This window comes from Raphanus sativus, chromosome 9 (genome assembly GCF_000801105.2).
Source record: "Raphanus sativus cultivar WK10039 chromosome 9, ASM80110v3, whole genome shotgun sequence".
Taxonomy (NCBI): domain Eukaryota; kingdom Viridiplantae; phylum Streptophyta; class Magnoliopsida; order Brassicales; family Brassicaceae; genus Raphanus; species Raphanus sativus.
Window position 1 is genome coordinate 17,798,336 of NC_079519.1, and position 14,574 is coordinate 17,812,909.

Here is a 14,574-nt window from a genome sequence, read left to right on the forward strand (position 1 = left end):
CGAAAGGCATTTCGAAGAGGATTCAAAGGAGAACACAGAGGAGGACTCATCTTGGGGCTGGGTCGCTATAGCGACCAAGCTTGGCTCGCTATAGCGATCGAGCTTGTTTTGGTGTTCGGTCGCTATAGCGACCGAGCTTGTCTTTGAGTTTAACTTTCTGCGAGTAACCTAAGGTTTTTCTGCAGTTATTGGGGGAGCGAGTTTTACTTTTCCGAAATGTTTTCGGAGAAATCGTCTTGGTTGAACCCTTATGCGCTGAGATTTCTCCAACTCGGTAAAAATAAGAATTTCACGGGGTTGGAAAGATTTTATCGTTGCCCTTTGTGTCTGGAGGGAAAAATCACGAGCTCGATTTAGTGCTCTTCCTGTGACGGAAGGTCACGACTAATTTTTCGATTTTGTTGAACACTATGGCGTTTGCGTAAGCGTTCGCCGTAGGGGCAGGCAGTGCTGCGAGTTTGTCTTTTATATATGCGTACGTATTTTTGATCAAGCGTTTTATGGCTATGAGTAAGAATAATCCGTGACCCACCTCCTCGTAGCGCCAAACTGTGGGAACCGAAATTTGCACCGTCAATATATCGTATAAATAAGGAAAGTAGGAAAAGCCTAATTTTCCATAGGTCCCGGATTTCTGCGGAGCCAACGACAAGTGACCAAATAGACACAGAAAATATGAAAAGATAACAAAACGAATTTAGAGAAAACAATAAATCTTATTTCGAATTCGTGTAAGAGCGTTGCGAACATTACAAGAGATTGTAAGAGCTTTAGCCGCAAGTGCTGTCAGCGAGTTATCTAGCTTTAGCGACCTAAAACCTTAAACCTAGTTGTGTCGCAGCTCGATAGCAAAATACGAAAAAGATACGGAAACGGTTTTTGATTGATTTCGAACTGAACCTTATTAAAGGCTGCCTACGTACCCCTTTCGAGGATCAAGCCGAACGTAGTTCAATTGATAGAGCTTGACAAGAGATCGAACTGCCTGTGCGATTTCGTCTAGTAATTGAATGCCAGTCATAGAAACCGAACTTATCGAGAATAAAGCCTAAGTTTCTAAGTGCAGCGAATTATGAGTCTAAAAGAGTTGTTTTTTATGCCTCTCGCCTTGAGCTTCTTATATACTCCCTCCTAGGTCGGTTTACGCTTCCCTCTTTTGCCTTAAGCCTTCATAGTCCGAAAAATGGAAATATTCTATTTTTTCCGATCTTCATGATTATCTGCGGAAAGTTTCCATTTATCCGCAGAAACTGATGTTTATCCTCCAAGCATAAACCGTCATAAGATTTATGGGATTTTAAGAAATCGTAAGTGGGCCTCGAATCAAGTTTAGGACCCTTTGGGCCGTCTTTTGGTTTGAGACGTTTGTTACGATTTCTCCGATAAAGTTAAGTTTCCGCGGTTTCATTGTAAACCGAACGGACGATCCCATTTGATCGAGAAATCAAGAAATTGTTAGCTGTGGCTTGCAGAGGATTGTTATATGGATAGTTGAGAGTGCATAGTTTTACGTCGTATCGTCGTTTCGGAAGACTTTGGACGTTTCGGAAAATGGTTGAAGTTCGTATGCTCGGTCGCAATAGCGACCGAGCCTCGTATGGAGCTCGGTTGCTATAGCGACCGAGCTTGTCTTCGAGCTCGGTTGCTATAGCAACCGAGCTTCGTATGATCCCTTGGTTGTTCCGCGATTGCCAAGCCGCATCCTTGTGGTTTAACGATCTTTTGTTATCTCCGATGATCGTGTTTTAACGAGAATGTGTTTTAGTCGCGGAACCTTTTGCAAGGAGATGATTTTTACGATCTCTTTTCGTAAAAATAAATGAAGTCTTATTTTATCGATTATTTTGATACTAACTTCGTCGTCAACATGAACCATTGGAGCTTGTTTCGACACTGCGGACAAATCTTTTCAAGAATTTTATCGTAAAAATTGGTTTAAGTAATTTTTACGAGAATTATCTTTTTCGAGAAATATTTTCAAACGTTAATTTTGTTGTGACCGTTTTTGACCCCAACGCCCTCCCTCTAGCGCCAAACTGTTATGGTATTTTTATTTAGGATCGTTTTAGTACTACGGAACACTAGAAGATTTGTAATAGAAAGCAGAAAATCGAGGCTAGAAGAGATGTTTATTGAGTGTTTGATTCGGGACTACAATGTTTGGTGTATAAACCTAGTCTTGTCGCCTAAACTCTAATCTCTTAGCCTCTAGAATTGTTGATCCCTTATTCTAGGGTTTGGGCTCTCCTTTTGTAGTTGTAGATGTCGGCTTCAAGTAATAGAACTCTTCCATAATCGAAAAAATGGAAGTTTTCCCCTTAGGCGGAAAATTTCTATTTTGCTTCAAGGGTCGGTCCGATCAAGGGGGTCGGACCTACGGCAAGGGTTGGTCCCTGGTTTCTTCTTGAGCAAGGGTCCGGAAGTCGAGAGCCTATCCGGAAGCTGGAGAAAACTTATGTCTGGATATTTTTCCCCAACAACACTAACCACTTTTACCACCATTTTTAATGAATGGTTTAGATTTGAAGGTTTAGGATTTAGGGTTTAGATTTGATGTTTTAGGGTTTAGGGTATATATTTTAGGGTTTAGAGTCATTCATTAAAAATTTTGAAGGGTCCAGATTCATCTGCTCTCTCTCTCTCTCTCTCTCTCTCTCTCTCTCTCTCCCTCTCGTGTGTGTTTTCTTTCGAGTTTAAGGTTTAAGTTTTTTTTTTTAAAAGCCAGTATATTAATACAAGTGGAAGTGTGCAACAGTGCAATTCAATCACAAAACAGAACGCTTATTATACTAATACGAGTTCAACGATGTAATTCAATCACATCACATTACACATTTACACTAGTGATCTCTTGTCTCATGAACCCTTTTACACATTTACACTAGTGATCTCTCTCTCTCTCGTGTGTTTTGTTTCGAGATTCATCCAATTTTTGCAAGGGTTAGACAACTATTTATATGGGAAACATCTGCTGACAATCATTTCGAATTTTCAAGTTGATAAGAAACGCTGCAAACTTTATATTTATACAAGACTTTAGATTTATACAAAGATTTTTATCCTAAAATGTCGATCTACATATCCAATCATAACTAATGTAGATATTTACATATATCGATACTCTTTCTCAGGTTGGAAAGTGTACGTTTTAAATTTTCAAATTGATAAGAAACGCTGAAAACTGTTTCCTATCAAATGCCTTCGTCAAACTATTAGCAAGTTGCATCTTTGTCGAAACATGTTTTGTTGTAACAAAACCTCTCACAATCTGATCTTTTATGAAATGGTAATTAATTCTAACGTACTTTGTCCTTTTATGGAAAAGGGATTAGCTACCATATGAATTGTTATCACAATGAACCTAAATAGGTTTGTCAAAGCAGACACCAAATATAGTCAGTAGATTCTTTAACCAAATCAACTCTTAAACAGTATCCAACATTTAGTTAATATTTGACCCAGTGGACTTTTCTAACGAACACAACTAAGGGGTTTTGATTTGATAGATTTTTTTCAAACCAAACATTTAGAAAAAGAAAAAGTTATAGAAAACCACGTTAACTCCAAAATATATTGTAATTCAACTTTTCTATCACATGATTTGAATCTGGAACCACTACAAAAAGTCACCAAGACACAGATGATCGGGAGATTAGTACTTTGGATGGTGACTGTTTCCTAAATAAAAAAAAACTGTGGGCAATAAAAACAGATATACAAACTATGGGACACTATTTGGCTGAATGTTCGAAAACTCGCTAGGCGGAACGCTTTTGGCTCATCCGGGCCTAGCGAGTAATCAGAAAAGCGGAAAAATATTAGGGAATATGCGGGGAGTAATTTTTTAATAAAAATAGATTTAAAATAAAAATTGTACAACATTCCCTTAAAATATATTCATACCGCAAATGACAGATGAAGTATTGTAGCCCAGCGGTTAGAGTAGCTAAATCTGGGCTTGAAACCCGGGTTAGACGGCCCAAACATGCATTTTTGTGTGCTTTTATCATTTTTTTAAATAAAGGTAAAAATGTAATTTTGATTTTCTTCTTCTTCCTTGAGTTCTAACCTAATTCTTTGCGGCCGTTTTTCAGTGTTTTCAACATAAACACCATTTTTTTTTTGCGATTTACTTCATTTGAACTTAGTTTATCTGTTATTAGCACTAAACTATGAAAGATCTATGAAGTTATTACTGATTTTGACTCGAAATCGACTGATTGTAGACCATTTTTTTCTGAACCGAGTTTTAGTCCGACTATGGCAAAATCGCGGCGACGGAGCTCCGCCGAGCGTTTTTCAATCGCGGAATCGGCCAATCCGGCCGCGTTTTCAAACATGGAATATAATTAAAGCAGATTTAAGGTTTAAGTTTTTTTTTTTAAAAGCCAGTATATTTTACAAGTGGAAGTATGCAACAGTGCAATTCAATCACAAAACAGAACGCTTATTATACTAATACGAGTTCAACGATGCAATTCAATCACAAAATATCACATTACACATTTACACTAGTGATCTCTTGTCTCATGAACCCTTTTACACATTTACACTAGTGATCTCTCTCTCTCGTGTGTGTTTTGTTTCGAGATCCATCCAATTTTTGCAAGGATTAGAGACTCAACCTCACCACCAAACCTTGTTCATCGTCTCTGTCTCTTGTTCCTTCTCCACTCAACACTACAGAGCCATGTATATTATGGTCACCTTTCTCCACCTCTGCTCAATCTTGCCACACGTCTTTCGGTCATGCGAATCTCGACCTACCGCCGAGATCTCCATCTCCGCCGTCGCCATTTTCCTCTCTATCTCCATCAGTCGAAGAAAGCAGAGCAATCGCCGCCGTCGCCATCTTTCAATTCACCTCCCTCTTCTCTTCTTCGTTGCTGGAGATAGACAGATGAGCCGAGCTGCCATGGCGTAACCCTAAAACCGAAATCGTTTCTTGTACGAGTAACACCTCGTCATCTCATTCAAGCTACTTGTAGTCTATTTTGAGTGGAGACAAATTGCTAAGTAAGGTCTTGTTTTGATGTGAACGTTATGCATACGAGATTTTATTCTTACCAGATTTTGAGTCTGTTTGTGTTTCAGAGATTTGATAAATTTGGTTATTTGCTTGTTTTGTTTTATAGTTCCAAGCTGCTATGTAAGCACATCAATGGACGACTTCCTCATTAAACTTGGTCTGTGATTTTAGAAGCATATCAGTAGAGAAACTCTGGCTAAGGAGAATGGCGTAGAGAAAGCTATTAGTGATGGGCCTAACTCACATCCAAAAGCTAGCTCAAGAGTGAAGGATTGCCCAATCACATATATATTGCCCAAAGATCACTTATCTAAGCGATGTGGGACACTTAATAACCCCTCTCGAGATGTGGGTAGGAAACGGTCCAACGGAAACAGCCCAAGCCCAACATCTCGGACATACGACAGTAAGATGGACCATTTTTATAGACTACATAGGTAGACAGCTATTTATATGGAAAACATCTGCTGGACTTTAACCATGGGCTTCATATTAATGATGGACTTAACTAACATCCAAAAGCTAACTCAAGAGTAAAGGATTGCCCAATCATATATATATTGCCCAAAGATCACTTATCTAAGCGGTGTGGGACACTTAATAGAAGCAAAGAAGAAGAATAAAAAGAAAAAGAAGAATAAGAATAAGAAGGAGCTTGAGTGCGGGGGAGATCAAAGAAGAACGTGGTGTGGTGGGGCTGGTGGCTGTATTAGATATGTTTATTTTTAGTAAAATGGTTTAGTTAGGTTAGTTGATAAACCAATTTGTAATTGTAGACCATGTAAACCAAATTTCAATTTGTAAAAATATCCATTTATAAAACTGATTTACTTATAAATTAATTTCTAATTTATGTTTTTAATTTTAAACAATTAAATTTTTAAAATTATATGACATGGGATCTATATCGAAAGTCAAATGCTATATTAAAATTGTTTTATAACAAAACGGAAATCGCTATCTAATTAAAATATACCGTAGCAGAAGCAAAAAACACTATCTTAATTGGCAGACCTATTATCGCGGCCGATGATACATCGTACCTAATACGCTATGGTAGCGTTAGATAGCATTTTTCAGGTGCAATTAATACTAGATTTTCTTGTAGTGGGTATCCTTGACCACATCTACTCACCAACTTTCTTCGCGAACTTTCATTACAAACTTAAACACCAAATAAAAACACTAATGGCGGGTTTAAACTCCATAGCCAAACATCATTGAGTCTTCTTATAGCACTGTAAGTGTTCTATTTCCTCAAATTAAAAAGTTTTTCTACATAACTATAATTCAACATTTTTGGACACTGAAAAAATCCGATTTAGGGACGAGAAAAATATCACATTGTCCATTTTATATTATGTTGTATAAATCTATACTAACCTTACCAATATATCTCCCATGGCACATAATAATTAAACAATATAATAATATGTGATGTAAACAATGTATAAACTGAAACGTTGGAAATTCTATGGTAATTCTTTTTTTGAATAATATTCCAATAAAAAATATGAATATATAATGTATAATTTTATCCAATATATAATAAATAGTTTCAAAATGTAATTTCACTCCGCGTATAGATTAAAAGAATAATACTTTCCAGAAAAAATCATTTAACATGGTAATTACTTAAGTCTTCCATGCCGCTTGGTTAGAGCTCATTGAATTCGTCTAATTATATCAAAACTGACTGTATGATTTTCTTGTTTCTTTTCTAAATAAACTGAAGAATTTAATGGATCGAACTCATCGTAAAAAAATATCGGAACATAAAACATAAAAAAAAAAGTATAGCTTATTGCAAAAGTTGGCCTTAAAAGCGACAATATCATTAAACGAAACAATACTTGACTGAAAATTAACAAAAAAGAAATAATTAATCGGTAACAAAAAAATAGTTATTCATCGCCCCCTAAACTTTCTGGGAGGAACCAACAGCAAGCTACCATAGCCAAGAAGAAGATGAGTGCCCCAATTGAGGCGATGATTAGTATTACACCTAAATTCATTTTCTTCTTTTTCTTCGTTCACCAATCTGTCTTTCTATCTGTTCTTCTCTTCTTCTTTTAGCCTACCAATCAACTATACATATATATATATACTTGTATTGTTGATACTCAATTTACATTGTTGTGGGTAAATAAGAGAATTTTGGAAAGTTTAGTTTTTCATATTAAGAACTGTAAAAACTGGAATCAGAAAAGAGAGTATATGGAAAGTATTTTCTGTATTAATTCTTAGGTTCAAGACATTAGATTTATACAAAAATTTCTATCCTAAACTGTCGGTATACATATCCAATCATAATTAATATAGATATGTACATATATCAATATTCTTTCCCTGGTTGGAAAGTGTAGGTTTCGAATTTTCAAGTTGATAAGAAACGCTGCAAACTTTATATTTATACAAGACTTTAGATTTATACAAAGATTTTTATCCTAAAATGTCGATCTACATATCCAATCATAATTAATGTAGATATGTACATATATCGATACTCTTTCTCAGGTTGGAAAGTGTACGTTTTAAATTTTCAAATTGATAAGAAACGCTGAAAACTGTTTCCTATCAAATGCCTTCGTCAAAATATCAACAAGTCGCATCTTTGTCGAAACATGTTTTGTTGTAACAAAACCTCTCACAATCTGATCTTTTATGAAATGGTAATTAATTCCAACGTACTTTGTCTTTTTATGGAAAATGGGATTAGTTACCATATGAATTGTTATCACAATGAACCGAAATAGGTTTGTAAAAGCAGACACCAAATATAGTCAGTAGATTCTTTAACCAAATCAACTCTTAAACAGTATCCAACATTTAGTTAATATTTGACCCAGTGGACTTTTCTAACGAACACAACTAAGGGGTTTTGATTTGATAGCTTTTTTTCAAACCAAACATTTAGAAAAAGAAAAAGTTATAGAAAACCACGTTAACTCCAAAATATATTATAATTCAAATTTTCTATCACATGATTTGAATCGGAAACCACTACAAAAAGTCACGAAGACACAGAGGATCGGGAGATTAGTACTTTGGATGGTGACTGTTTCCTAAATAAACAAAACAATGGGCAATAAAAACAGATATACAAACTATGGTACACTATTTGGCCGAATGTTCGAAAACTCGCTAGGCGGAACGCGTTCGGCTCATCCGTGCCTAGCGAGTAATCAGAAAAGCGGGAAAAAATCGGGGAGTATGCGGGGAATATTTTTTTAATAAAAAACAGATTTAAAATAAAAATTATACAACATTCCCTTAAAATATATTCATACCGCAAATGACAGATGAAGTATTGTAGCCCAGCGGTTAGAGTAGCTAAATCTGGGCTTGAAACCCGGGTTAGACGGCCCAAACATGCATTTTGTGTGCTTTTATCAGTTTTTTAAATAAGGGTAAAAATGTAATTTCGATTTTCTTCTTCTTTCTTAATTTTCTTCTTGTTCCTTCTCCACTCAACACTACAGAGCCATGTATATTATGGTCACCTTTCTCCACCTCTGCTCAATCTTGCCACACGTCTTCCTCTCATGCGAATCTCGACCTACCGCCGAGATTTCCATCTCCGCCGTCGCCATTTTCCTCTCTATCTCCATCAGTCGAAGAAATCAGAGCAATCGCCGCCGTCGCCATCTTTCAATTCACCTCCCTCTTCTCTTCTTCGTTGCTGGAGATAGACAGAGGAGCCGAGCTGCCATGGCGTAACCTTAAAACCGAAATCGTTTCTTGTACGAGTAACACCTCGTCATCTCATTCAAACTACTTGCAGTCTATTTTGAGTGGACACAAATTGCTAAGTAGGGTCTTGTTTTGATGTGAACGTTATGCATACGAGATTTTATTCTTACCAGATTTTGAGTCTGTTTGTGTTTCAGAGATTTGATAAATTTGCTTATTTGCTTGTTTTGTTTTATAGTTCCAAGCTGCTATGTAAGCACATCAATGGACGACTTCCTCATTAAACTTGGTCTGTGATTTTAGAAGCATATCAGTAGAGAAACTCTGGCTAAGGAGAATGGCATAGAGGAAGCTATTAGTGATGGGCCTAACTCACATCCAAAAGCTAGCTCAAGAGTGAAGGATTGCCCAATCACATATATATTGCCCAAAGATCACTTATCTAAGCGATGTGGGACACTTAATAACCCCTCTCGAGATGTGGGTAGGAAACAGTCCAACGGAAACATCCCAAGCCCAATATCTCGGACATACCACAGTAAGATGGACCATTTTTATAGACTACATAGGTAGACAACTATTTATATGGGAAACATCTGCTGGACTTTAACCATGGGCTTCATATTAATGATGGACTTAACTCACATCCAAAAGCTAACTCAAGAGTAAAGGATTGCCCAATCACATATATATTGCCCAAAGATCACTTATCTAAGCGGTGTGGGACACTTAATAGAAGCAAAGAAGACGAATAAAAAGAAAAAGAAGAATAAGAATAAGAAGGAGCTTGAGTGCGGCGGAGATCAAAGAAGAACGTGGTGTGGTGGGGCTGGTGGCTGTATTAGATAGGTTTATTTTTAGTAAAATGGTTTAGTTAGGTTAGTTGATAAACCAATTTGTAATTGTAGACCATGTAAACCAAATTTCAATTTGTAAAAATATACATTTATAAAACTGATTTACTTATAAATTAATTTCTAATTTATGTTTTAAATTTTAAATTTTAAAAATTAAATTTTTAAAATTATATGACATGGGATCTATATCGAAAGTCAAATGCTATATTAAAATTGTTATATAACAAAACGGAAATCGCTATCTAATTAAAATATACCGTAGCAGAAGCAAAAAACACTATCTTAATTGGCAGACCTATTATCGCGGCCGATGATACATCGTACCTAATACGCTATGGTAGCGTTAGATAGCATTTTTCAGGTGCAATTAATACTCGATTTTCTTGTAGTGGGTATCCTTGACCACATCTACTCACCAACTTTCTTCGCAAACTTTCATTACAAACTTAAACACCAAATAAAAACACTAATGGCGGGTTTAAACTCCATGGCCAAACATCATTGAGTCTTCTTATAGCACTGTAAGTGTTCTATTTCCTCAAATTAAAAAGTTTTTCTACATAACTATAATTCAACATTTTTGGACACTGAAAAAATCCGATTTAGGGACGAGAAAAATATCACATTGTCCATTTTATATTATGTTGTATAAATCTATACTAACCTTACCAATATATCTCCCATGACACATAATAATTAAACAATATAATAATATGTGATGTAAACAATGTATAAACTGAAACATTGGAAATTCTATGGTAATTCTTTTTTTGAATAATGTTCCAATAAAAATATGAATATATAATGTATAATTTTATCCAATATATAATAAATAGTTTCAAAATGTAATTTCACTCCGCGTATAGCGTAGATTAAAAGAATAATACTTTCCAGAGAAAATCATTTAACATGGTAATTACTTATGTCTTCCATGCCGCTTGGTTAGAGCTCATTGAATTCGTCTAATTATATCAAAACTGACTGTATGATTTTCTTGTTTCTTTTCTAAATAAACTGAAGAATTTAATGGATCGAACTCATCGTACAAAAATATCGGAACATAAAACATAAAAAAAAGTATAGCTTATTGCAAAAGTTGGCCTTAAAAGCGACAATATCATTAAACGAAACAATACTTGACTGAAAATTAACAAAAAAGAAATAATTAATCGGTAACAAAATAATAGTTATTCATCGCCCCTAAACTTTCTGGGAGGAACCAACAGCAAGCTACCATAGCCAAGAAGAAGATGAGTGCCCCAATTGAGGCGATGATTAGTATTACACCTAAATTCATTTTCTTCTTTTTCTTCGTTCACCAATCTGTCTTTCTAACTGTTCTTCTCTTCTTCTTTTAGCCTACCAATCAACTATACTATATATATATATATATATATATATATACTTGTATTTTTGATACTCAATTTACATTGTTGTGGGTAAATCAGAGAATTTTGGAAAGTTTAGTTTTTCATATTAAGAACTGTAAAAACTGGAATCAGAAAAGAGAGTATATGGAAAGTATTTTTTGTATTAATTCTTAGGTTCAAGACATTAGATTTATACAAAAATTTCTATCCTAAACTGTCGATATACATATCCAATCATATTTAATATAGATATGTACATATATCAATATTCTTTCCCTGGTTGGAAAGTGTAGGTTTCGAATTTTCAAGTTGATAAGAAACGCTGCAAACTTTATATTTATACAAGACTTTAGATTTATACAAAGATTTTTATCCTAAAATGTCGATCTACATATCCAATCATAATTAATGTAGATATGTACATATATCGATACTCTTTCTCAGGTTGGAAAGTGTACGTTTTAAATTTTCAAATTGATAAGAAACGCTGAAAACTGTTTCCTATCAAATGCCTTCGTCAAAATATCAACAAGTTGCATCTTTGTCGAAACATGTTTTGTTGTAACAAAACCTCTCACAATCTGATCTTTTATAAAATGGTAATTAATTCCAACGTACTTTGTCTTTTTATGGAAAATGAGATTAGTTACCATATGAATTGTTATCACAATGAACCGAAATAGGTTTGTCAAAGCAGACACCAAATATAGTCAGTAGATTCTTTAACCAAATCAACTCTTAAACAGTATCCAACATTTAGTTAATATTTGACCCAGTGGACTTTTCTAACGAACACAACTAAGGGGTTTTGATTTGATAGCTTTTTTTCAAACCAAACATTTAGAAAAAGAAAAAGTTATAGAAAACCACGTTAACTCCAAAATATATTATAATTCAACTTTTCTATCACATGATTTGAATCTGAAACCACTACAAAAAGTCACGAAGACACAGAGGATCGGGAGATTAGTACTTTGGATGGTGACTGTTTCCTAAATAAACAAAACAATGGGCAATAAAAACAGATATACAAACTATGGGACACTATTTGGCTGAATGTTCGAAAACTCGCTAGGCGGAACGCGTTCGGCTCATCCGGGCCTAGCGAGTAATCAGAAAAGCGGGAAAAAATCGGGGAGTATGCGGGGAGTAATTTTTTAATAAAAAACAGATTTAAAATAAAAATTATACAACATTCCCTTAAAATATATTCATACCGCAAATGACAGATGAAGTATTGTAGCCCAGCGGTTAGAGTAGCTAAATCTGGGCTTGAAACCCGGGTTAGACGGCCCAAACATGCATTTTTGTGTGCTTTTATCAGTTTTTTAAATAAGGGTAAAAATGTAATTTCGATTTTCTTCTTCTTCCTTGATTTTCTTCTTGTTCCTTCTCCACTCAACACTACAGAGCCATGTATATTATGGTCACCTTTCTCCACCTCTGCTCAATCTTGCCACACGTCTTCCTGTCATGCGAATCTCGACCTACCGCCGAGATTTCCATCTCCGCCGTCGCCATTTTCCTCTCTATCTCCATCAGTTGAAGAAATCAGAGCAATCGCCGCCGTCGCCATCTTTCAATTCACCTCCCTCTTCTCTTCTTCGTTGCTGGAGATAGACAGAGGAGCCGAGCTGCCATGGCGTAACCTTAAAACCGAAATCGTTTCTTGTACGAGTAACACCTCGTCATCTCATTCAAACTACTTGCAGTCTATTTTGAGTGGACACAAATTGCTAAGTAGGGTCTTGTTTTGATGTGAACGTTATGCATACGAGATTTTATTCTTACCAGATTTTGAGTCTGTTTGTGTTTCAGAGATTTGATAAATTTGCTTATTTGCTTGTTTTGTTTTATAGTTCCAAGCTGCTATGTAAGCACATCAATGGACGACTTCCTCATTAAACTTGGTCTGTGATTTTAGAAGCATATCAGTAGAGAAACTCTGGCTAAGGAGAATGGCATAGAGGAAGCTATTAGTGATGGGCCTAACTCACATCCAAAAGCTAGCTCAAGAGTGAAGGATTGCCCAATCACATATATATTGCCCAAAGATCACTTATCTAAGCGATGTGGGACACTTAATAACCCCTCTCGAGATGTGGGTAGGAAACAGTCCAACGGAAACATCCCAAGCCCAATATCTCGGACATACCACAGTAAGATGGACCATTTTTATAGACTACATAGGTAGACAACTATTTATATGGGAAACATCTGCTGGACTTTAACCATGGGCTTCATATTAATGATGGACTTAACTCACATCCAAAAGCTAACTCAAGAGTAAAGGATTGCCCAATCACATATATATTGCCCAAAGATCACTTATCTAAGCGGTGTGGGACACTTAATAAAAGCAAAGAAGAAGAATAAAAAGAAAAAGAAGAATAAGAATAAGAAGGAGCTTGAGTGCGGCGGAGATCAAAGAAGAACGTGGTGTGGTGGGGCTGGTGGCTGTATTAGATAGGTTTATTTTTAGTAAAATGGTTTAGTTAGGTTAGTTGATAAACCAATTTGTAATTGTAGACCATGTAAACCAAATTTCAATTTATAAAAATATCCATTTATAAAACTGATTTACTTGTTTTTAATTTTAAACAATTAAATTTTTAAAATTATATGACATGGGATCTATATCGAAAGTCAAATGCTATATTAAAATTGTTATATAACAAAATGGAAATCACTATCTAATTAAAATATACCGTAGCAGAAGCAAAAAACACTATCTTAATTGGCAGACCTATTATCGCGGCCGATGATACATCGTACCTAATACGCTATGGTAGCGTTAGATAGCATTTTTCAGGTGCAATTAATACTCGATTTTCTTGTAGTGGGTATCCTTGACCACATCTACTCACCAACTTTCTTCGCAAACTTTCATTACAAACTTAAACACCAAATAAAAACACTAATGGCGGGTTTAAACTCCATGGCCAAACATCATTGAGTCTTCTTATAGCACTGTAAGTGTTCTATTTCCTCAAATTAAAAAGTTTTTCTACATAACTATAATTCAACATTTTTGGACACTGAAAAAATCCGATTTAGGGACGAGAAAAATATCACATTGTCCATTTTATATTATGTTGTATAAATCTATACTAACCTTACCAATATATCTCCCATGACACATAATAATTAAACAATATAATAATATGTGATGTAAACAATGTATAAACTGAAACATTGAAAATTCTATGGTAATTCTTTTTTTGAATAATGTTCCAATAAAAATATGAATATATAATGTATAATTTTATCCAATATATAATAAATAGTTTCAAAATGTAATTTCACTCCGCGTATAGCGTAGATTAAAAGAATAATACTTTCCAGAGAAAATCATTTAACATGGTAATTACTTATGTCTTCCATGCCGCTTGGTTAGAGCTCATTGAATTCGTCTAATTATATCAAAACTGACTGTATGATTTTCTTGTTTCTTTTCTAAATAAACTGAAGAATTTAATGGATCGAACTCATCGTACAAAAATATCGGAACATAAAACATAAAAAAAAAGTATAGCTTATTGCAAAAGTTGGCCTTAAAAGCGACAATATCATTAAACGAAACAATACTTGACTGAAAATTAACAAAAAAGAAATAATTAATCGG